The sequence below is a fragment of the Panthera onca genome, chromosome A1, assembly GCF_046562875.1.
Source record: "Panthera onca isolate mPanOnc1 chromosome A1, mPanOnc1 haplotype 2, whole genome shotgun sequence".
Lineage (NCBI taxonomy): Eukaryota > Metazoa > Chordata > Mammalia > Carnivora > Felidae > Panthera > Panthera onca.
The window spans coordinates 75,919,391-75,941,977 of NC_138339.1; the positions used below are offsets into that span (position 1 = coordinate 75,919,391).

Genomic DNA, 22,587 nt, shown 5'->3' on the forward strand with positions numbered 1-22,587 from the left:
AAAACGGAAGAAAGGGGTTCACTTGTATGGTGATGGACTGTAACTAGACTTTTAGTGGTGATCACTTTGTAGAACATACAGATTTCGACTTACAATGTACATGTGGACAAGACTTTGAAATTATTATTTTTTACTGTTTTTGACAGAGAAAGAGAGAGAGAGCGAGAGAGAGACAGCATGAGACGGGGAGGAGCAGAGAGAGAGGGAGACATAGAATCTGAAGCAGGCTCCAGGCTCTGAGCTGTCAGCACAGAGCCCAACACAGGGCTCCAACTCATGAACCACAAGATCCTGACCAGAGCTGAAGTTGGATGCTAAACCGACTGAGCCACCCAGGCACCCCTGAAATTATTTTAATCATACCAATCAAAACAAAACAAAAACCTTAAAGAATTAGGGATGGGGACACAGAAAAAAAAATGATTGAGAAAAAAAATAAGAAAATTTAGGTTATTTTTACCAAATCATTTGAAAGGAAGAAAAAGAAGCAACTGACATATATCCACAAGTTAGATCAGATAACAGGTTACAAAACAGTAAGCACAGCATGATTCTATATTTATCAACACACCTATTTGTAAGAATACTCACGTTAACAGTAGTTGACTCTGGCTGATTCTTTTTCCCTTTTGGTTTGTGTTCAGTTTCTTAATGTTATGCAATATATTTGTAGCTTTTAATTTTCTTTAAACGGTATCTATTTTTCAAAGCTATGTAGTTAATTTGTTCACTGATATTTTTCACATAATGGCAAATTGGGCACCTAAGAGAAGAACAGCTTTAAAACTGTTTTTAAGTGTTTTGTTCATGTTAAAAAGTGTTTTCTCCTAAATATTGCTTTGGTATTTTTTTTTCTTTCTTTCTTTCTTTCTTTCTTTCTTTCTTTCTTCCTTTCTTTTTCTTTCTTTCTTTCTTCCTTTCCTTTCCTTCTTTTTTTTTTTATTTCATTATTAATTTCAGTCTGCTAAAAATTCCTGCTCTGGCACATCACAATTTTTTTTTTAAGTTGGAAAAACTCAATGTCCAATCACAGTGATAAGTTGTAACAATTAAGTATTTGATACAAGTGATGTATTAGGACCAAATCAAATTTTGATAATAGGGGATGATCAGATTTGGTACTCTGGTACACAGAGAAGATCTGGTAAATAACTGTGCAGCCAATGAGCCAGAACAGGGCTAGTGACCAGCTACAGGTCCTACCACAAGAGACACACAGAAAATAACCTGAAAGTCCAGCAGAAATTCTTGCATCATTTTTTCCTACAAAATGTATGATAAATACATTAAGATATATCTGAAAGCAGTAAGACATAAAGGACATCCATAATCCCATCAGATAAGAGACTAGATTTAAAAACATTTCAATCTCACCCATAATTACCAAGATACCAAATAATGGGAAAAATTTTTTTTATAATTTTAATTTTTTAATGTTTACTTACTTATTTTGAGACAGAGAGAGAGAGAACACGCACCAGCAGGGAAGGGCCAGAGAGAGAGGGAGAGAGAGAATCCCGAGCAGGGATTCAGTGCAGAACCTGATGCAGGACTTGATCCCACAAACGTGAGATCATGACCTGAGCAGAAATCAAGTCAGAGGCTAGGGGTGCCTGGGTGGCTCAAGTTAAGCATCCAACTTCAGCTCAGGTCATGATCTGAAGGTTCATGGGTTTGAGTCCCATGTCTGGCTCTGGGCTGACAGCTCAGAGCCTGGAGCCTGCCTGGGATTCTGTGTCTCCCTCTCTCTCTGCCCCTCCCCCACTCAAGGTCTGTCTGTCTGTCTCTCTCTCTCTCTCAAAAATAAACGTTAAAAAAATTTTTGTTTTTAAAGAGGAGGCTTAATAATCGACTAAGACACTCAGGTGTCCTAGAAAAAAATATTTTTAAGAAGTTCTAAACTTAAGATATTACGCTAGGTGAAACAAGCCAGTCACAAAAAGACAAATATTGCATGGTTCCATTTATATGAGTTATCTGAAATGTCAAATTATAGAAACATAGAGCAGAATGGTAGTTACCAGAGCAAGGGGAGGAGGAAGTGAAGAGTTGTTGTCTAATGGGTATAGAGCTTCTGTTTTATAAGTAACAAAAAGTTTTGGAGATCTGTTACATAAAAATATGAATTTAATTAATACTCCTGAACTATATACACTTAAAAAGAGTTCATATGATAAACTTTGTGATGTTTTTTACCACAATTAAAAGATAGATAAAAATTATTAAAGTCATATAAAAGCTTCATATTGTACCAAATTACCAATACTGAAGGCCAAAGAATAGTGTCATACTGACAGCCTTGTTTTTAAAATAAAAAATTTTTTAATATTTTATTTTTAAGTAATCCCTATACCCAACATGGAGCTTGAACTCACAACCCCAAGATCAAGAGTCACATACTCTATTGAATTAACCAGCCAGGTGCTCCCCACCAAAATATTTTTCAGGTCCAATTCCATTCAACCAAATTACCTGGAATCAGAAAAAAGTGGCACTTTAAACGGGTGTGGAGGAAATAACTCATCAATTCATGATGTGGAACGAATTTGTAACAATCTATATTAAACAGTATTAATCATGACATACGTAAGATTTAATTCCAGAATTAAACAGTTAAGATGTGAAATTACAAAACAACTAGACTAAAAATATAGGTAAATATTACCTGACCTTAGTGTGAGAATATTTTTACAAAAATAAAAACAATGGAGAAGATAAATGTATTGCATTTATCTTCAACAACTGAAATAATTGCATTTCTTCAATAACTGAAATATATAAAACTGAGACTATTTTGTTTTTTTTAAAAAACTCACCACTACAAAACCAGAAGGCAAACAAAAATAATTCACTAAGTGTCTGACAATGGGTTGATAATATATAAGTACGGCATTGCATCAAAATAAAGAGTCAATATGACTGTAGAAGTCATAAAAGAACAAAATATTAAAATAGCCAATAAGTACATGAAAACTGTATGACCTCAATAGTAATTAAAGAAATCACAAGAGCTAAAGCTGCAGACGATGTACTCTGTGCTACATGTTATACGTCCAGTTTCTTACCTCATCTCCTGCAACCGAGGTACAAAAAAAAACTTTCCCCTATTTTTCAGTTGAGAAAACGGAGTCAACGAAAAAGTCATATTCCAAGGGCAAACAGGCTCTGTTCAGAGCTGCTGTGTTCTTCACCACACTCTACTGCCTTCATAAATAAAAGGAAAAAAGAGATACCTTTTCACTCTATCACATGTCGTCGAGGGCAGGCCTGGACAAACCAGGCCCTGAACTCAAATGCCCTGCCAGACATTTTTGCATGGTCTGCAAGCTAAAAATGAATGGTTTTTGCATTCTTCAATTGTTGGGGGGAAAAAAATCATGTAACGTGAAAATTTTGTGACGTGAAAATTATATGAAGTTTAATTTCAATGTCTACAAATAACAGCAGAGTTAAGCAGTTGGAACAGAGATTGCATGTGGCCTGCAAAGCCTAAAATATTTATCCCATTTGGCTTTTTCCAAGAAATGTTTGTTGTCTCCCAATTTGGGATATGGTAAACTGGGCCCTCTTCTACACTGTCGCTGTAAATGGCAATCAAATGCAACGCAAAACAAAATATGCATATCTTCACACGAGTTGACCCAGTAATTTTCATTTATCACAAAGAAATGTATAATTCACCTAAAGTTTCCTGTAAATGTATTGTTGCAGCAATGAGAACCCAAGAAGTCTGACTCTAGGTCCTATGCTCAGGGCCAGGACTGGGGTCAAGGTTACACTTAAACACTGACTCTGAAGGGAATACAACAGCTTTTCAGGTTTGTCAAGTAACACCCGGTAAAACTGGTGTTCCTAAAGTCCTATTATTCTGAACTGTCAAACAGCTTGAAATTGCTCTCAAATCATAAAACATTCATTTAAAAAGACATTGTTTCTTGAGCTGGAACACATGAAACCATAGATATTCAAAGGTTTATAACACATTAATAGTATTAAATCAAGAGGTAGTCATAGACTAAACATAAAACCCATCTGGAGTATGGATAAACCCAAAATTGACAGTTTACTTGCAGCAGAATAACACATCTGTCACATAAATTAATGTCATTACTTGAATTTTATTGTTTTTGCAGTTTTGTTGGCATTCAATTTGTAAATTTGCTTTATTTTATAACTGTAAATGCTATAAACTAAGACATTTACTCCATGTTGGGATATATTTACATAACATTACGACAAACATAATTAAGTCAAACTGGAAATAAGGATGAAAAGAGGCCTTTGTATTTCATAAGTTTGAGAATGCTGTATCTTGTAAATTGCATCATAATCTAGTACATAAATTCTGAGAAAAACAATCGCAAACCCCTTATGCTCTATCTCACAAGCTTGGTATTAATGGGCAACAGCAGAACATAACCATCAGGATGAAAAGGATGCCAAAAGAAGGACCATTTTCACATGAATTCACCTTCAGAACAAAATACTTCACCTTTGTGAGCTTCAGTTTTCTTCTGTAAAACAGGGATAATGGTTTGCATTGCAGGGTTATAGAAAGCAGAAGTACTCCAGGTAGGTATACAACATGTAACAGTAATAATAATACTAATAGTTAATATTTACTATACAGTTAATCATGTGCTAGGCATTTTGTATGCATTTTATACACACATAACATTTTATATGCATCACTTCAAAAAATAATTACAACCAGGGGCGCCTGGGTGGCGCAGTCGGTTAAGCGTCCGACTTCAGCCAGGTCACGATCTCACGGTCCGTGAGTTCGAGCCCCGCGTCGGGCTCTGGGCTGATGGCTCGGAGCCTGGAGCCTGTTTCCGATTCTGTGTCTCCCTCTCTCTCTGTCCCTCCCCTGTTCATGCTCTGTCTCTCTCTGTCCCAAAAATAAAATAAACGTTGAAAAAAAAAAAAAATTTAAAAAAATAATTACAACCACTACACCACATATAATAGGTACTAGCATATCTTTGTTTTAAAGATGATAAAGCTAAGACACTGAGAGGTTCAGTGATTTGTCCAAGGTCACGTAGCTATTAAAATGGAGAGCTAAGACTTAACCAAAATATCTAAGGCCAGGAAGCTGGTTTTCTTCTCCTTTATAAAAAACTCCCTCAATAAATGGGAGCAATTATCATGATACTTATGTCCATAGTTTACTAGAATGAGAACACATAAACATTTCTTCTTTTAAACCTAGCCACAGACCTTCTAGTGAGCCATGGCCTCTGAGGGGGTTTCCGAGCCACTCAGGTCATAAACCTTCCCAGAATGCTATTTTCCAATTGGCATTAGTCTTCTTTCTACAAAATTTGAGACATACAATGCAACTTTATTTTTAAAAGCTTCAAAACTAGCCAACAGCAGTGTAAACATCAATTTCCTCTTCTCAGGATTCTAAAAGGTTCCTCCCCCAGTGTTTCCTCCCTTTGTATTCCCATAGTTGATAACTCTAGACTAAGTCACTAGGCATAAGTACACAGTGCTTATGGGAAGGAGCCAAAATCATTGTCACCACCAAGTTTTTTGTACAAATAATAAAAAAAAATCTTGGTTAACATTGCAAAGTTGGTGTGTTTAAACTCCATACAGGGTTATACTTTAAAAACTAAAACCACTTCTTGCCATTTCCTATGTTTCCCCTGCTTAGAATGTAGTACCAATGACAAAAATCTTCAGTTTCATTCCTAACTGGAAAATGGGTTTATTTTCATTTTTTAGAGGCATCTTAGGGGCACCTGGCTGGCTCAACTGGTAGAACATGAGACTCTTGATCTCTGAATCATGAGTTTGAGCCCCACAGTGGGTGCAGAGATTACTTAAGGAAAGAAAGAAAGAAAGAAAGAAAGAAAGAAAGAAAGAAAGAAAGAAAGATAGATCATCCTAAATGATTATCAGAATTATAATTTTTAGCAATGGGAAAAAAAGGTTATTAGATTTAGTTCCCAACTACCCTCACATCTTACTGCCCACCCTCCCCCCCGCCCCAGAATCAAGTATACAATGTACTGAAATATAAAGGTTTTAAACTGTGACAGGGCTTAACTTCTTTGAAGAGACACTAAAATGGCTATCAATGGGGCACCTGGGTGGCTCAGTTGGTTGGGTGTCTGACTTCACCCCAGGTCGTGATCTCGCAGTTTGTGAGTTCAAGCCTCACGTCAGGTTCTGTGCTGACAGCTCAGAGCCTGGAGCCCACTTAGGATTCTATGTCTCCCTGTCTCTCTCTGTCCCTCCCCTACTTGCTTGCTCTCTCTCTCTCTCAAAAATAAATAAACATTAAAAAAAATTTTTTATGGGCGTCTGGGTGGTTCAGTCAGACTTCTCAGGTCATGATCTCATGGCTCATGAGTTCGAGCCCTGCATTAGGTGGGCTCTGTGCCGACAGTTCAGAGCGTGGAACCTGCTTCATATTCTGTGTCTCCTTCTCTTTTCTCTCTGCCCATCCCCTGTTCATGCTCTCTTTCTCTCTCTCTCTCAAAAATAAATAAACATTAAATTTTTTTTTTAATTTTTTAATAAAATGGCTGTCAAGAATTTATAACTCCCAAAAGCTTAACCAACACCTTGTGGATTTTTTTTTTTTTTTTTTTTATAGCTACGACCTATAAATGGCTCCACTGTACAAAATACTTTTATTATACGGACATGCTAAAATATTATGTTCAAAAACTCCTTTAGGAATCAATGCCTTGAAAATAACTAAAAAAGGGGAAACAATAAGAGAGACACTAGTAAAGTCATTTTTTCAGAGTCTATAGAGAGTGTTTGGGAAAATGATTATTATTAAAATATAGTTAGGTATGAATCAGAGTGGGCAATATAAACAGTAGTAGTAGTTATTGTAATAGCAGTAGTGGTGAAAAGGAGCGGTAGTTCAAGTGCTCATAAGTGCGTGACTCCGGGATAAGTGCATTACATGAGCATCTCATCTGTTCCAGGGTGGCATAGGCCCCCAAGCCAGAATCCCTGGATTCAAATAGTGGCCACACCACTTAATATCAATGTGATCTTGGGTAAATTACGTTGACCTATGAGTAGCTGATTTTCCTTATTTGTAACTGGAGTAATAACTACCTATGGCACAAAGTTGCTGTGAGACATAAATGTGTTAAAAATATGTGACATGTTTAGAACAATGCCTGGCATATAACCAGTATCACAAGGGCTACTGGTGAATTATTATCTTTTTAAGCTTACTTGTTTATTTTGAGAGAGTCAGAGAGAGCATGAGTGGGAGAAGGGCACAGAGAGAGACAGGCAAACAGAGAATCCCAAGTAGGCTCAGTACTCAGGGTAAAGTCTGATTTAGCACTCAATCTCACAGCCGTGAGATCATAACCTGAGCCAAAATCAAGAGTCAGATGCTTAACTGACTGAACCACCCAGGCACCCTGTGAGGAGTCATTGTTGTTGTTATTATTATTATTATTATTATTATTATTATTATTTCATTTCAGAGATTAGGAAACTGAGGCATAGAGAAAATAAGTCATTTGTCTGAAGTCACAAACTGGTAAAAGTCAGACCTAGAGTCTGAACATAAGGCATTTTAACTCTCAAGTCCATCCTTTTAACTACCTCAAAACAAACAAACAAACAAAAACTGTATTTTTCAAGTATAGAGAATTTACTCAATGAGACAACCAGTATCAATGAAGTTGATGATGCTCTGGAATGACTGCCCCAGAACCTAGTGATTAAGCACCCTTGGGTCAAATATCTCTACTACATGCTGAGATTACATGAAACACCAAATAGTCCCAAGTATAGCTTAAAGCTCATGTTTTCAGGAGAAAGAATATACACATTTAAAGTGGAACAATGAAAAGCTGCAAAAACAAAAATACCAAAAAATTTTAAATGACCAGAATCAAGATCTTTCCTGACTCCAGGAACAAATATACTTCTTTCAAATGTTTTCCCCACGTCTCACTCCTCAACCCATGAAATTTTCTATCTAACATGTTCTCTCTTCAACATATTTTTGGTTGATGTTATCGCTTCAGTCACTGTTTTGACCCTCTGGTGTTTATGTTTAGAAAGTAAAATATATGTCAAAAACTTTGCTTAAGAACAAGGAAAAATCAAATTTTGCAGATAGTGAAGATTAAGGTAGCAATAAATTTAATCTCCTGTGATGATTTTATCCTTCTCATATGATTTTTCAATTTTTTTCTAGTTTCAGAAAGAAGATGTTCTAGTAGATTTGGAAAATAACGATCAAAACACTTTTTTCTCCTGATGACATCTACTTGACTGCATACCAAGAGGGAATTTATTTCTACAATAACAGTGAAATCTGAAATTCACTGCTTGCCTTTTTCTTTAAAAAATTTTTACAAAAAAGTATAAGCAGAAATAATCCATGGCCGTTTTTCCTTTAGCAAAAATCTCAATATAGCAATAACAGTGAAACAAATTAATTAAAGTGCCAACAATTAAAACCTTTCTCTATCACATAATTATTTGGAATATAAGAGCTATGCTAAAAAAGTTCTGATTGACCAAAAATAGCCACTTTTGTGGTAAAGGTCAAGTATTCAATTTCTATTCACTAAATCTGAATGGCTTCCTACCATAGGCTTCTCAGATGTGATCTACATGCTAGACTATTAGAAAATAAAAAATGGTCAGACTTTTAAACAGGTCGGCCAGGTACACAGGAAAATACCACCACACCAGCTGCAGGTACCTTTCCTCAGGGCCCCTGTAACAAAGGTTGTCCTGAACACTAGAAGAAGAGGCCGTCTGAAGAGTAACACGAAAAATGGAACACCTTAATGCCAAATATGATAAAAACTCTTGCAAGAGAAGCACTTAAGTATTCTCCAACATCAACAGATAGAATCGTATTAAACTCTTCCCTGCGGTATCATAAATAAATAAATAAATAAATGCAAACAAAAAAGAAACTGATGATAAAAACAAATATATGAGATTTTTAAGCCTAAGAGAAGAGTGAGTTTTTAATCAACCGAGGCTGAGCCATCTAATAACATAAAAACCACAGATCCTTCCACACGTTTAGTGGAGAGTGGTTAGTCTGTGTCACAGGACCACATGTGGCCTTCCAGAGAGTCAAAGGAAGCATGCTTAGGCCAAAGAAGCAATTGAAGAAATAAAACTTTTCACACACAAGAGTCTACATAAAGATTATATGAATAAGTAGAAGAATTACATATTTGTTTCCATTCACATCAGTACAATATCTGAATGTACTATTAAAAGAAAAGTATGGTTGTCCCTCTCTATTCTAATTTATACCAACTGGAAATTAACAGGAATTGCAGAATTCTTAAATAAGTATATACGTACGTTCAGAATTTCACATGGAACTTTGACCAGGTATTTCATTTATTTTGCCCTATGTCATACAGAAGATTAGCTCTTACATACCTAATCCATCACCTCTATCAATCATTCTAATACTACACAACTAATTCATGATATTTGTGGTTACCATTTCTTAATGTGTATTGAATCATGCAGATGTGAGCTGAATCACATCCCCTAAAAAAGATGTTAAAGTCTTATTCCAGTATCTGTGAATGTCATCTTATTTGGAAATAGGATCTTTGCAAGTGATCAAGTTAAGATGAGGACATTAGGGTGGGCTATAATCCAATGACTGTGTCCTTATACAAAGGGGCAACTTGGACACAGTGACACAGAGGAATGGTGATGTGAAGACACCAAGAGAACTGCATCTGCAGGCAAAGGAATGCCAGGGGCTCCTGGAAACTAAGAGAGAGGAATGGAAGAGATGCCCCCTCACAGCCCTCAGAGGGAACCCACCCTGACCATACACTAAGCTCAGAGCCTCCAGAACCATGAGACAATATGTTTCTGTTGTGCTAAGCCACCCAGTTTCTGGTGTTTTGTTAGAGCAGCCCCAGGAAACTATTACACAGGACATGGACGGGCATGTCCCAAGCTTGCGTAGTGAGGCTAGAAGCTCAAGAAGCCTCAAAGAATTCCGGCAGCACACGAGATTCCACACTAGGAACTGGTGTGAAAAACTTGCAATTTAGATGAGGAAATGAAATATGCCCATCTACAATATTTAAAATAATGACTTACATTTGTTTAAAACATGTTTCCTGTGTTTTACTTCATTTACTTCTCACAACCACACTGTGAATGAAATAGGGGAGGATTATCATCTTCATCTTACTGACAAGGAACCTGAACCTCAAAAGGTTGAATGCGTTGGCCAAAGTCACATATGCATATGGCAGAGCTGGTATTGGTGCCCAGTCTTTTCTAGGAAGAATAGAAACACAAGTATTTTAACTTGAAACAACAGTAGCACTTTAAAGTGGTGCCTCTTTCAATGACTCAAGGAACAAAGGAAAAAAATAGTATCCTACAGACGGACTAGGCTGAGGTGCTCAGTGATCCAAATAAAATGGGGTAATTCAGAAGACACTGGTAGAAAAAGTAACTGGTAATTTATGAACCTGGCCTTGAAGGAAGAGCTGGAAACAGACTAACAAAAAGGAAATAGGCACCATGGTGAATAAATGTAACATCAAGGAGAAAGATAACAAATTATGGGTAAGGCCGAAACAAACATCGGGCCCTTCAAATGACTAAATGGAGAAGTCCAGAGAAGGCTATAATGGAAAATAGGTTAAAATTTTAAAAAAGGGGTCCTTCCATTGAGCCGATCAAAGGGTTATCATTGACATGATGGACAAGCAGTTACCAATGCCTGACTTTCAGCGGGCGTGTGATGTGATGAAGGAAACTGTCCCAGTAGCAGTGTTAACAACAGTTTAATGGCAGAGCAAAGTGGGATTGTGACTGGTACAGTGTGTGGCTTTGAAAGAGTGGTCATGACTACACAGAGTATAATGAATCTCTCTAGATGCTCCAAGTTTCAGCTTCGACCAAGACATCCTTGACAGCTTACATATTTCTAGACAAACTGGCCTTCTTGGTTTTTTTTGAGGGTGTGGGGGGGTTCTTGTTTCAGCCTCAAGACCTTGTACTAGCTGCTCCCTCTGCTTGGTAGAGGATTTTTGCATGGTTAGCTCCCCCACTTTATTTGGGTCTTTGTTCAAAAGACCCACCTCTTCAGAAAGATCGTTCTTGACTACTCTATACAAGAAGACTCTCCCCTTGTCATTCTCCATTCCCTTACATGGCTTCATTTTTCTCTATAAGACTTGTTATTACCTCAAATTATATTTATTTTTAAATTATTGATTAGCCATTACTCTCGTCAGTACATAAACTCCACAAGTACAGGGATCTTGCTTGTCTTATTCACAGCTGTATCTCCAGAGCCTGGCACAAATCTTGGCATAAAGCAGGGACTCATAAATATTTGCTGACTGAATAAAAAAATCTTATTCCCAAATACGGCTGATGTTATCCTCTAAAACACTTTTTAATCCATCTTCACTACCACTCCACAGCATACAAACAGGTGTAATGCACATGGTCATTTCTACTTGGAATGTAGCAGCCATCCATCTCCTCCCCATAACCAACCACCTTCACAGGGCCTTTGCACAAACTTCTGTCTGCTGTCAGGACCATTCTTCTCCCCACCCTCTCTCAAATTCTCCACCTCATTTTTCAGATATTGATCGAGTGTTACTTACTCGGGTTTCTGTTACACAAGCCCATAACACCGTATTGTTCTATTCAGAGCATTTAACTCTGTACATTTATGTAATTTTAGTTGCTGTGGGTATTTTTAAATTAATGATTGTCTTCATCTTGGACTCTTCACTCCATGACAGCACAGATCATGAATAATTTGCTCCCTATCGAATCTCTAGGGTCAAGAACAGTGCCTAGTACATGACTGGCACCGAATAAATATTTGTTGAATAAGTGAAAGAAGGCACCTTGGTAGGAACCAAAGAGCTAGAAGCCAGTATCAAATACACATATAAAAACTTTCCACAAATACTGAAGAAGAGCTGAAGACAAAGATACTAGTGAAAATGTACAATATGATAACAAGCTGGCACTAAAACAGGAGGAACAAGGGGAAGCCGAGGGCAATACAAACTTTGAAACAACACTGACTACAGACTGGAAAAGAATGGCACGAAGAGAGTTTGTTACATTAAGAACTAGACAAGAACCAGTCCAAACAATTTGCTAAAACTGCATAGTTATGACTTAGGTAATGACAGTAACTAGGTGAAAGGTTACATCTACATATCCTATTAAGGACTCCTTGACTCATCAGTCTCTCTGGAAACAATTGTCTCTGCAAAGAAACTATTCAAACTTTCCTTCTTGGCATTTGCTCTTATAAAAATTCTCAAAAAAGTCCTCAGTCCCCGGAAAATGTTTTAAAGACATTTCACTGTGGTCAATTAGGCATAGAGCAATAGCTAAGTGAGGCAAGGTCTATGGAGGAAATGACATATAATAGAAAGAACCCACTTTGCTACTGTTTAAAGCCACTCATGTATGACTTGAGGAAATGTACACACTAAAAATTTTTGAACACCACAGGAAATCAGGGGTTAAACGACAAAGCCTGATTTGTAACCCTCAACTGTTGTTGTTTTTATCACCTAATGCTGAATCCATGTAATTCTAAATTCTGAGGGAAAAGGAAGAACTTACTGGTTTTTCTTTATTTCAGGCTTCTTTTAAAATAAGAGGTAACGTGGACGTGAATGAAAAGCAACCTAGTAACATCTCCTTTCATTTGAGCCCATCAGTGACTCATGCAATAAACAGCCAAGTCTCCTGGGTTTGTTTCTGAGAAGGGCACAACAGTTTCAACCACATACTCCAGTTTTACTGGAGCCAGTTCTCCAAAGATGATTTACCACACCCTGCCTGCGAAAGGACAGCATGAAACTGCTGAGAATTCTGATCTTCAGAAATACAACAGACAATGATTACTTCCAATTTCATGCTGTTGATATGAAGAGAAAGGAGGCACAAGGAAATGCAAGCCTGAAGTGTGCTAGCCAAACTGTGGCAAACAAAACAGAAAGGGAAAAACGAAAGCATGCTAAAAAACTGATGGTGTGAGATTTAGGCTGGGAGGGGCGGGAAGAATACAGGGAAAATCACAAACCTTTTCCACCCCTCCAGAATTAAGATTTCAAAATTCACACACACACAAAAAGACACGGAGCAAAGTAACACTGAAACACAAAATGGAGTAAAACCTTACTAATTGAGAAATTTATGCAGGGGACTCTACATTGGTACAAACCCTAACAGCACATGATCCAGCTCTCCCCAAATCTATTAAAACCTGAAGAGTATCTGTGAAAATAAGGGTTTGTCTATGCATTTAGCAGGGTAAACAAGAGCTATATGTGTAGCCTACACAAATTTTCTTTAAATAACACAGAAGCCCTCCAGTTATATGCAAACAATCATCCAATCATCTTGCGACTTCAAAATTAACCTGTCTCTTTTATAAAAGTCTTCTGTGAAAGAGTTCTAAAAGACAGCCATAGCGTACTCTGGGTTATGCATGTAAGAACTTGTGAACAATAAATGCAATTTTTAAAATATTCTAAAACTCAAATTTTTAAAACTTTGAATTTGTCTTCACGTACGAACCATTTTATTACACTAGAAATACGTACAAGCAAATTTCTTCTGCCACACGTAAATGAAATTCCCCAAATCTGAAATTTTTTATAGGGCATTTCTAGCCAGGGAAATAGCAGGTGGTAATATGATTCTTCCCTAAGGGCTTCCGCCTTCATTTTTTTTTAAATTTCAACCACTGTCCTTTGTTTTGCTTATGTTGTACCTACATGACTGCAGTCAATTTCACAGTCAATGCAGGTAGAAAACCGTCCTCTGAGGCTGCCACTGCTGTTGCCTGGGCCTACAGAATGACAGAAAGAATGATAGAAATAATGTTGTGCTTCTCCTTCCCGGGACTTGTGGTCCATGACCTCCTCAAAATGAACTGCCCTCCCGCCACCCCCCCGCCCCCCGACAGAGAGGGGACCTGCTGTTTTTATCGTTTCCTGGCATTTTCTCCCACCCACGCGGTGTCACTGAAAGTTGTGCTGTAAAGTACTACTTTTTTTTTTTCTCCTGTTTGAATCTAGTTTGCTCTGTCCTCCAGGCTGTCCCTTTAAACTCCCTGAATGAGAGCCACTGGGAATCTTGTTCCTTTCCTCCATCCTCTATATGAATTCAGATGGCACAGCTGGAGGGCAGAAGGAGCAGCCTGGGTGCTGGTGGACTGGCAGTGTTCCAGAACCTCCTTGCGAATGCGCACCTCTTATCCTTTCACAGTAAACATGCCTAGTAGATGAAACTGAAGACAGTGTGCAGAAGTTCAAGCTCCTTTGGGCACAGATCCTATCTCCACATGATACTGAGGAATGCCATATACATGGAGAATTTCTGTTGCCACATGGCCCTCGTCTGTCCAGTCTCCAAACTGACACTTTAGGTAATTTTCTGCTTTTATTTTCCCAAGAGGCCTGAACCAAATACTGCATTGATTATCCAAACTGAAATATTTCCTTTGTATAAAGGAACTCCTATGAGCCTAACATGAAAACAAGTTATCATTTTTAGGCTGTCAAAATCAACAACTCATCTCAACTCACCCAAGAACACACAAAAAAATCTGAAGCTTTAAAGCAGCAATCCCTGGTAGAACTTCCTGCAATGATGGAAATGTTCTGTATCTGCTCTTCCTACAACAGTAGCCACTAGCCACATGTGGCTATTAAACACTTAAAATGTGGCCAGTGTGACAGAGGAATTAACATTTTTTTTAATTAACTAAAATTTAAATTTAAACAATGTAGCTAGTGGCTTTAAAGAACTGTAAAGGATCTTAGATTTTACCCAATTGGCAAGCTAACAAATAAGCATGCCACAGCTTTATACACGCTGGGAGAAGACAGGAGATTGCTAAGTATGAGACAAAGGACTACACTACTCACGGAAACAGCAATAGCAAGGGTATTAATACAGTTGTGCCAGCTCTTTGAAACCCAGTTCCCACAGTATGATGCAAACAGGGCAAGTGATACCTAATGATTGCATTGCAGAAGGGGGACCCTGAGCTTAGAGTACCCAAATCTCTTACACTAGACAGTCAGCTCTTCTTAAAAATCCAGGGCCTCTGGGACGCCTGGGTGGCTCAGTTGGTTAAGTGTCTGACTTTGGCTCAGGACATGATCTCACAATATGTGAGTTTGAGCCCCACATCGGGCTCTGTGCTGACAGCTCAGAGCCTGGAGTCTGCTTCAGATTCTGTGTCTCCTCTCTCTGCCCCTCCTCTGCTCATGCTTTGTCTGTCTCTGTCTCTCTCTCTCTCTCTCTCTCTCTCTCTCTCAAAAATAAACACTAAAAACAATTTTTTTAAAAACAACAACAACCAGGGCATCTGGCCATACAAGGCCTGCATCCCAACCTGACAACACTTGGCTGGAGTTGAGTATCACTGTTTCTTTTGAACAAAGCCTGGGTTCTGCAGGTGCCACACCTCTCCTTCCCACTCTCATTCATTTATTCTTTTACATTATCTACCTGACTTCCATTCTAACGCATCATGCTCTGTTTGTTCCCCTTGGTCTGCGACATTCCTCAATCCCCAACTTCTGCAGTTGCTAATTATCATTAATTCTTCAGGTTTTAGTGTATTCACAGTAAGCTTTCCCTACCCACCACCAGCCCCAGGTACAATGAGGTGATGCACTGGAGGACACTCTTGCACCCAGGCCCCCACCATCCCATCTCCTGTGGTTCTCTGCATTACCCCTATCATGGCACTAATCACATGAGATTATAATTTTCTGTTTACAAGTCCAAATCCCTCCCCAGACTCTTAAGGTCATAAAAGAGTGACTATGACTACCTTCTAGGCCACTGTATGCCAGTGCCTAGGAAAAAGTCCAACACACAGTAGGAGCTCAATAAACATTGCTGACTAAATAAACAAACATTAGCTGAAGAATGACCAATTCAAAATATTGGGGAGGGGGGTGACGTATAGTTTTGTTTTTGCTTTTATTTTTTAAATGTTAAATAGCAATGTAATTTTATTTATTTTTATATTTTGAAACATCATCCCCTGCCCCAAAAAACTAAAATAACTACCTTAGTAGAGAAGTAGGTTTTGTACTAAATAAAGGCAATGTGCTAAGCGCATTTCATCCTAATAACAGTCCTTTGAGCTAGGACTTCCATTATCCCTGTTTTGGAGATGAGGAAACTGAGGACTTGGGAGGTTAAGTAACTTACCCATTATTACATGACTACTAAATGGCAGGGCAGGATTCAAACCCAGGCCCACTAGACCCCAAATCCAAAAGTTTTAACCATATACAATTTACAAACATGAGATTTTTAATATACCCTAGATGATAAAAGACCACACAGGGTTAAGAAAGGAAGGAAGAAAGAAAGAAACCCACAGAACTATTATTCAAGCAATATGAATTATAGATCTACTCTTGCCGCCACTAACTAGCTGTCCAACGCTGGGTAAAATGAAGGTCTTATTCTCTACACAAGTACAGTAAATGACAGGAGATAAAGATGACCAAAACTTCTCCAAGGAGACTTGAGAGAACATAATACCAACAACTTTATTCAGAGACTTTTTTTGTAAAGCTATGTGTATGTAGTTTTAACAATTAGCTTTTACTAGTTAAAGGAGTTAAAAGGGGTAAATAAAGTTCTTACATAAGAAGCTTCCTGGCTGAAGACTCATGACTATTTACCAAACCGCACAGTTTCCAGAGCAGTGACAGGATCTTTAATCTCAACTCAAAATTATAAAAAAAAGCCAAAGGTGCTAAGCAAAAAGGCCAAGTGTAAAGTTAACTTCATCTCCCTCAGGATGTCCTTCAAGGTGGCTTGCCTCACTGACAAGAACCAGAGATGTCACTAATGTTGCACCAAATACAACACAGCCTGGTCAATCTTTTCCAGATGGAATTCTTGCCCATCCTTTGTGCCAAGCTAAATTCTTTTAAAATGGGAAAAACAAAAACAAAACAAACAAAAAAACACAACCTCTTACTGAGAATCTTGTAACTGTTTCAGTCAAATTTCCAGAGTCAATCCAGGGCCCATAGGCCTTTAAGTGTTCAAGTTTCAATTTATTAAAAATATTACATTCAATCTCTGTACTTTTTCTAGCCATTTTAATTTCCTTTCTCAAAGAGCTGAGAAAAAAACATATATGGGCACCATAAATTGACTTGACTAAAGAGAGCTGAATTAGAATTGAACTTTCTATAGCTTTTAACATTTGATCACCATATCATATATGCATGGATACTTTTTCTGAGTTTTCATTCTAAAAACACAGAATTTATTTTATTACAAAGAATGCCTCCCATTTGGTGAAATAACATTTGAAATTTCACTTCAGAAAACACTGGCTTAGGTTAACTTTTTATTTCAACCTATTAAGTAGATTCACCAAATTAATTATCTTAAAGGGCCTTCAATAATGTATTCTTGATATCATTCTACTTGCTGTATGTAGCATTAGGATATATTCGATGTTCATATAAAAATAGGAAGTAAAAATATTATTCTCTAATTTAGACTGGAAGCCTCTTTAGGACAAGGAATATATTGTATATTTGTCTTTTTAAGCACCTATCACCATGTATATTGTACAATACAGGAACCTAGGAAATGTCTACAAAATCAGGAATTCATGGATGGCGGGACTCAGACATTTAATATCAAGTCTACAGCTGACTTTCTTAGGCCATTTACTTGCTTTCTTCATACAGTAATTAGAATGGTGCTAACCATGCTTCTTGTGCCTATGATTTTAAACTGAAAAGTTGCCAACGACAGAGTATCTATCTTTTCTTTGAGCTAAATGTCTAAACTTACCTACTAAAATAAAGGTCTACTTCCTGAATTTTTAGCAAATTTAAATTTCAGTACAGATGGAAAAGCGATTGCAAAGGTTGGCAAACATCGGAAGCACACACAATTCTCGTTTACAAAGAACGAGGCCAGTAACGATCTTCTGCTGTTTGAATTCCTATGGCCATAGATATATACGTAAGGTCCCTAGCTTGGTACTTTGGGTTCGGTGGGGAACAAACGATTTCAACCCTGAACACTCCTGACCCGATCCGGAAACACGAGCCTTTTATCCCAGAAGAGCTACACGCCCAACCACCTAGAGACATAATTACATCTCAGCAGAAGCACCTGAACTCCGATGATTAGAACACAGGACCCGCCATCCAGGAGCTTCCCGAGAGACGGGCGACAAGGCTCGAAGTCGAGGAACACCCCTAAGTCATCCCACTGGATCTTCACAACGACCCTCCGCGGTGGGCAGAGCGGACGCACGTTTTGCAGACACCAACCCAGTGCCCAGGGGTCGAGTCCCAAGGCCACGCAAACAGGAGGATGACCGAGACCCGACTGAAATCCCGACTGAGCGCCAAGTGGCGGCTTTTTCCATCCCGCCTCTGCGATCACCCTTGGCGGGCGCAGTCGTCTGACCGGCAGAACGGCGGGAAGGAGGGCAGAGCTGGGCAAGGACGCGACGGGCGAGAGGGAATTTCCACCGCTTCCCGGCACTTCCCCGCCGGTTCTCGAGCCCCCCAGGTCGCTCCCCAGCTCCAGCCCCTCTCCCCGCGCGGCGGACCCCGCTTCCCCCCAAACTAGTCTCAGGAGCAAGCCGGGAACCAGGGAGGCTTTCTCACCGGCACCGAGAGTTCCCGAAGTTGGGGGCAGAAAGAACGAATTAATGGGTGCAAGAAGTGCGAAGGTGAGAGAGCCAGGAGGGGGTGACCCCTCTCGAAGCGGCCGAGGCCGAGGCGGGGGGGGGGGGGGGGGGCGGGGCGGCCAGGGAGAGACCAGGGGAGCGCGAGGAAGGCTCAGTCCCGGCGACCCTCCCCGGCCGAGGCGCTGGCTTCCCCGGGACCCGCAGCCGAGGAGGAAATCAACAACCGCGTCGGGCGCCGAGGGGGCAGGGTCGGCGCCCCGGCCCCAGCATCTGCCTAACTTCCGAGCCCCCTCGGCGCTCCCACCCCAGCCTCGCCCGGCCCGCCCCACGGCGGCGGCGGCGGCGGCACCAACCTGCGCGGCCGCGGGCACAGTCCGGGACGGAAGCCAGAGCCTGCCGGCGGCGAAGCGACGGGCGCGGCGGGCGGAGTTAGTTGGGAGGCTCCGGCTCCCTGGGCGGGGACAGGCTAAGCACGCGGCGGCCGCGGTGGCGGGGGCTCCTTCCTCCTGGCGCGCGCGGGGCCCAGCCCGGTCCGCCGCTCGCCCTCCCCTCCCGGGGACAGCTCTCAGTCCCTCCCCCGGGGCGGCTCCGCGGTTCCCGGCCGCCCCCGGGCCCGCCTGCGCTCCGCCCCTGCCCCCTCGGGCGGGGGGCCGCGGGGGTTGGGAACGAGGTCCCCGCAGAGTCACCTCCTGGTCGCGCGCAGCTTGCCGGGGTTTCCCTGCGGGGATCGCTCGTCCTGGGTGTTTGCACTTACGTGAGGGCAGGAGGTGGGCAAGAGCTGGGGCTCGTTCTTGAGCCTGGGCAGGGGGTGAAGGGCGGGCCTGAAAGTCTCCTTTTGCTCCGCCCGAGTCCCGTGTCCCTTAAAAGCAGCCCTGCGAGGTGGCCACGCCGGCTGCCCGGAAAGAGGCCGAGGAAAATGTCCGACTCTCCCTCCGCCCAGCGAGGGGCTGGGAGGACATTTCCCGAGGGAACCGAGGACCCCTCCCCCCCAGCTCCTGCCTGGGGCTGGGAACTCTAGCACAGAGAGGGTAGGCAACTAGCAGACCGGGCACCGGGGGTTGAACCTGCGGAAAAGGTGTGGTTTCTAGTCACACACACACCCTAACCCGGTCCCTGAGTTCAGGTTCCTCGCTCACGTCTTCGCAGTCCTTTCCTGCCCGCACCCCAGGCCTAAGGGCACCCCCTTTCCTAGCCTGGCTTCCCACTTAGGTCTGCAGGTCCTCCGCCCCGCCCAAATCTTAATCCTGCAGCGCGCCCAGCGCGCACTCTCTTGACCACTTCTCCCCTAAAGTGCGGGCAAGGAACTAAGGAGCCAACTCCCTCCGGGCCTCACCTCAAAGCAGGAGGAAACAGGGTGCCGAGGATCCGGGTAGTTTCGGCGGGAAGGTTCTGTACCCATGAGGTGACATGCTGAGCGTTACTGATCCCACAGACAAATTAATACGCGTACAATTCGAGGGCCGTGTCTGCCACTTTCTGTATCCCATTACAGGTGAGCTCTTGGGTACATGCACCGTGCTTTTTCCCTCCCCAGCGCCAGCCGTTTCTCATCTCCCTAAATCCCACTCTGTCTTCTCCCAGCCTTTCCCATTCCAGCTGGTTCTTCAAATAGCAGATCCTCCTGGGGTCTTGGGGGGGGGGGGGCGGGGAGAGTTGGGGGATTGGGGAGCGAAGAGCAATCTGGGAGGAGAAACAGTGAAGAGGAAGAAAAATAAGCCGGTGGACTGAGGGCAGGGAAGGAAAATGCAAACCGAATGAAAACTCAGGAGATAGGCTGTAAGACAGAAAGCAAAGCCCTCCAGCCATAGGGCAACTCCAAGAAAGAAAATCCATTTCTCCCTTGGGAAAGCATCAATGCTTGCCGTAGACAGATTGGAAAATTTGGACCATCTCCAACAGAATTCCCAGAGAGCAGTGGAGTCACAGATAAACTTCAGGACCTAGAGCATGCCTTCACCAGCTCCACTTCCCTCCTAAATTCCTGGGAAGTCTGATAACCCCTCTAGCTCCTGGCCAAAGATGAGTAATTCATCCTGGGAAGTGATGGGTCATTGAGGAGATACAAGGAAACAGCTGGGTCAGGTTTACAGCTGGCCTGGCTGTTCTTCTGCCTTAGGCATCCTCTAACTCACTTATCCCTCCCTCCTGGCCTGGGTTATTTACTGAAACAAACACTTGGAACCCTCCCTTGAACTAAGAAGTCACTTTTGATGAGAAAAGAAGGAAGTGGGGAGGGATGGAAGTCCTAAGACTATGGTGGTTGTTATTTTTAAGTTCAATTCGGTGTATTTTTATGTCAAGAAAATTTTCCTTTCCAAGATAAGAGAATGGCTGGGACAGCGCTTTCTATTTTACCTGATGGCAACCTTCTCTCACAGTCTCGAGAGGGTGCGCACAGCCACAGCTTCACCTGCACTGACACACAGAGCCAGTCTGCCTGAGGAAGTCCCCCCCAAGCTCAGAAGTCAGACATCACAGCCTCAGAACGTTCCAGTCTGTGTGCAGTCCAGCCACCCAGCACACACAAACTTAGCACCAACTTATGGAAGAGAGCCAACCACCCCCACTTTGTAGGTGAGAAGATTCTTTTCTCCTGGCCTCAGGGCTCCACCTCCCCTGAGCTTTGCCCTGTAGAAGTGCCATTACAGAATCATCCCTGGTGTCCCACTGTTACTATTGTAAAGGCTACCTCAATTTCAACTATGAAATCTCCTTTCCTTATTTCTGCTAGTGCACAAAAGGCTAAGCCATTAAAAGTCCCAGAGGCTAGAAGGGACCTGCCCTAATAAGAAGTTTCTTCTTCTCTTCTCATTAAAAGAAAAACCATCTCTGAAATGGAGTCTTATTAAACTTGCATCGTTTCTGAATATGATAATCCCTCTATATCTATTAGTTATTTTGATCTTATATATATGGTACAATCCTATGGCAAAAAGTGTCCAGCCAGCTGATGGGGATAAAGGGTCCAGTTTTTTTTCCCTAGGAAAATTCTTGTAGCCAAAAAGAATGGGAGAGTTTATTTACAGGAAGGAGAATTGGTCTCAGGAAGTATTACAAAGTACACTGAGATGGGCATGTCCTCCTTAAACCTCTCCTGCTTCGATTTGCCTTCCCAGCAGCCTCATCCACCCAATATTGCCAGTTCTCCAAGCCAATACACCTCACAGAAAAGTGTTAGGGACTTCAGATGCTGTTGCCTACCAGTGCTTGTCGTGGGAAAGAGTGACATTTTGAGCAGAAGTGACAGAATAAAAGGAGATCCATGGAAAATCTTTCCTGTACTCTTTTAGATCTTTCTGGTAGTCATTTCATTGTAAAGACAGGTCCAATGGACAGAAGTTATCCTGGACGGTTGGGGAATGTGCAGGCCTATGGGCTTCTCTGAAAAGAAAGAAAACTGCATCCTTCTACATTCTGCAGCTCTTCCAATAAGATCTAAGAGCACCCAACCCTGATTGAGAACAGAGGGTTATATTCAGTAGTAGAATAAGCTTCAAATTGGTTATATCAAACAGTCAAATTTGCTTATGCATATACAGAATGGCAAGAGAAAATATTAATTTCAATTTACAAGTCATCAAAAAGCACCTTGTGGACCACATAAAGAATAGAGCCATGTTAAAGTAATATATGTGTGTTCTTTCACAAATAAATTTTCCTCTGAAATACAGACATCTGTCATGGAGTCAATTATCTTGCACAGCATGTGCTATAAAAGCACATAAAAGAAATAATATACTACATTGCTTATTTGAAAGTGATCAGGAATATGCAGCTTCATGCTGGCATGTCTTTAATTTCATGGTGTTAAGAAAAAACTATAGGAGTATGAAATAGCAAACCCTTTCCTACTGGAGTACTAATTCAATTATGTACCATGATAT

The 22,587-nt window shown here is 41.1% G+C and overlaps 1 protein-coding gene across 17 annotated transcripts in view; it reads right to left on the bottom strand.

The window, feature by feature from the left end:
- Positions 1 to 19,270, bottom strand: part of PAM (peptidylglycine alpha-amidating monooxygenase) — a 286,781-nt gene extending 267,511 nt beyond the window's left edge. For 5 of the 17 annotated variants that reach the window (XM_078447691.2, XM_078447690.2, XM_078447689.2 and 2 more), the window contains exon 1: positions 19,057 to 19,264. The gene's annotated coding sequence lies outside the window, so the exon portion shown is untranslated. Of the gene's footprint in view, positions 1 to 19,056 lie in introns of all 17 variants that reach the window. The other 12 variants (XM_078447664.2, XM_078447674.2, XM_078447673.2 and 9 more) reach the window with 5 other exon arrangements.
- Positions 19,271 to 22,587: the final 3,317 nt, after the last annotated feature.